This window comes from Elaeis guineensis, chromosome 3 (genome assembly GCF_000442705.2).
Source record: "Elaeis guineensis isolate ETL-2024a chromosome 3, EG11, whole genome shotgun sequence".
NCBI lineage: Eukaryota > Viridiplantae > Streptophyta > Magnoliopsida > Arecales > Arecaceae > Elaeis > Elaeis guineensis.
This window is the reverse complement of record NC_025995.2, coordinates 73,165,422-73,168,651: the sequence shown is the minus strand read 5'-3', so window position 1 is coordinate 73,168,651 and position 3,230 is coordinate 73,165,422. Positions and strand designations below refer to the sequence as shown.

The 3,230-nt window shown below is 35.3% G+C and overlaps 1 non-coding gene across 1 annotated transcript; it reads left to right on the top strand.

The window, feature by feature from the left end:
* The first annotated feature begins 459 nt into the window (after positions 1–459).
* Positions 460–566, top strand: LOC140856758 (small nucleolar RNA R71). Its single transcript, XR_012140361.1, has one exon. It is a non-coding gene; the product is annotated as a small nucleolar RNA R71 (small nucleolar RNA).
* The last annotated feature ends 2,664 nt before the right edge of the window (positions 567–3,230 follow it).

Genomic DNA, 3,230 nt, shown 5'->3' with positions numbered 1-3,230 from the left:
TTCGGGTGATTCCTCCAACCTGGGTTATATGTGGGTGCATAAGGATTGTTCAATGGTCCTTGATAGGTGGCATTCACCTGTGCACACTCATTCGAGTAGGAACATTCTTCTAAGACATGGTCTGGTGCATTGCACCCTTTACACATGGGTGCAGATATTTGATTTACATTGGCTGGTCTCTGTAATTCTAAGGCTTCCAATCTACGTGTTAAGGTTGCAATCTTGGCCTCTGATGCTAGGGTTGGTTGAATTTGATGCATTCCTCCTCTTGAAGGTGTAGCTTTATCAGGTTTCCTAATTGTTTCCCACTGTAAATTTTTCTCGGCTAGGTCTTCTAAGAATTGCCAAGCTTCAGTAGTTTCTTTGTCCATAAATTGGCCTTGGCACATGGACTCTAGCATGGTTCTTGAGTTTGAATCTAACCCCTCATAGATGATCTGGCATAGTCTCCAAGTTTCTATTCCATGGTGTGGGCATTGGGTCAAAAGATTCTTGAAACGATCAAAGTACTTCCAAAATGATTCACCAGCTAGTTGGTAAAATTGATTTATTTCATTCCTAATCCTAGCTATTTTATGATGGAGAAAATACTTTTTTAAAAATGTTCTCACAAAGCCCTCCCAGGTAGTGACAGAATAGTTTGGCAGACTATAAAGCCACTTCTTAGCATTGTCCTTAAGGGCAAAGTTGATTAATCTAAGTTTGACCTCATCCTCTGTTAATTGCAGTTTCATGGTTGCACATACCTCCTCAAATTCCCTAATAAATATATAAGCATCCTCTAATCCTGTGAATTTTGGAAGCATATTTATGATTTGAGGTTTGATTTCAAAATTGTTAGCTGTGGGTTGTGGCAACCTGATACAAGATGGTTAGATGGAGCCAACTGGATAACACAAATCCTTAAGGGTCATGGGTTGGATTGGTTCAGCCATTGGAACAACAGGAATTGACTCAATTCTAACTAGACGACCCGACACTCTTCTCCACACATGAAGTGTACGGTTCTCGATGTTTATACAATTTTTTTTTTAATAAAATTTTTATGTATAAGGAAAAGAAAGAAAAGAAAAAGTTCTAAAGAGAAGATCCTATGGAGTCCTAAATCTAAAGAAAAGTAACCAAATTAATTTAAATTTTAAATTTTTTTTTTTTTTTCAAACAAGTGAATCAATAAATTAAACTCAATCTATCCTAGGGTTAACCTAAATCTAGACAGCTCCTAACTGTTCCAAGATGACCCTTCAAACCTTCCAAGTGGAGATTGATCAACTAGTTAGCCAGGTAAGTATAAGAGGTGGGAGGTTCACTCATCGTTGCCTTTCTAGACACCAAACGAGTTGGCCAGGCCAGCAACTGAACCAATTTAACAAACCACTCTCAGGGACTTGCCTAGACACCAACTAATCAAACAACTCAAACTTGGTAGAACTCTTAGGGTTCCTTGTCCTATTGAGCTCGAATTCCTTAAGGTTGACGTCTAATTGATTTTAAGATTAAAAGTCTAGGTAATGCAATATGATGGAGATGGTTTTTGGGCTAAGGAAGGGTAATGAAATCTCCACCTTATCTTGTTAATGGATTGATGTCCTTAGATTAATTATGAAAATGCAAATACAAATAAACAAGATGACCAAGAATGTAAAAGATTTTAATTTAGAATTTTTTTTTTTATTTTGATATTTTACTTCACGATTATGAAATGTCTTTTGTTTTGTTTTATATTTTTTTTTTGTGTGATTAAGTAAATTCAAATGATTAGGTCTAAAAGCAAAAGTAATTAACTAAAAATAATAAAAGAAAATTAGAAGCGTACCTGAGTTTTCCAGCAATCACCAACTAAATATAGAAACCTAAAGAAAAAAGAAAGAGAGTTATAACGCACGAAGAACAAATATTTGAAAATAATTTAAAATGCCAAATCCCCGGCAACGGTGCCAAAAACTTGATGTGCAAATCTTAAAATTTGTAAATAAAATCGCAAGCGCACGGTGTGCAGAGTAGCACGACCAGCGAGTACGGGTCGATCCCACAGAGACTTGGTTTTAAAAATGATTTTCAAATCTATGCTCAAGCGAGCTTTAACAAAAATCGAAAGTTGTTTGCTAAAGACAATAAGACTAAGGATCTAGGGTTTTTGAATCCACTAGATCTAGATTAGGGAATTCTACCTAGAATTTTTTTATTGATCCTAACGACTACTCCTCTTGTCTTTCTCAAGCATAGATTATGAAGGGACTAAGGCCCAATGATAACCCATCAAGATTCTTTACAGGGGAGTAGTAACTAGGATCCCTTAGGGTTTTCTCCTCCTATGCACTGAATCAAGCATGAACTATGAAGGGACTCTGACCCAACTGTAGTTCATCAAAAATTCTTGGCAAAAGAGGAAGAAAAAGAAACCCTAAGAAAAAGAAAGAACCCCATGTAAAATCCCTACTCATGATCTAGCTTCATCGCAAACCCTAGAAGGGATGCTTAGCTAGACATGATCTAAATCTACTTGCAAAATTTAAATACAAAAAATAAACTATCCTAATTTCATAAATTAAACTATCCTAATTGCATAAATTTAAACTACATAATTTAAACTAACCTAATTGCATAAAATTAAATTGCATAAATTAAACTATCCTAATTGCAAGAAAAATAAATTGCATAGTGTAAAGAGATGAAATTGCATAAAAATAAGATTTTATATATAAAAAAAATTTATTACAAAAATCTCAAAGCTCGAGGCTTGAAAAGAGAGCTAAAAACTCCACTATCTAGGGTTACAAGCTTGATCGGAAGGAAGAATACATAAAACAAGGGCCTTTGGGGGCTTTTAATAGGCATTTGGGGGTTATAAGGTTTTCAAAACTTTCGATGTGGAACTAAGAGGTTTTAGAGAGTTGTTAGGGGAGTTTATGGTGCGCCGATGGGTCCATGGTCCACGCGCCTGTTGCTGTGGACCAGGCGGCTAATCAGATCACCAAATCAGTTGATTTTTGATCAATTTTGATCTGATTTGACTCAGGTTTGACCCAATTGAGTCTTCTTTCTTCATTCTTCAATTCCTGGGTCAATTTAACTCCGTTTTGCATAAAATTTACGCCGTTGGAATCCTCTTTCCTTGTTCTTTCTATTGATGATCTCTTCTTCTGCAAAATATAATAACAAGTATCAATTTTTTAATAAAGTTAGATAATTTAGATATTAATTGATACTTTTTATGTCAATTTGTGACA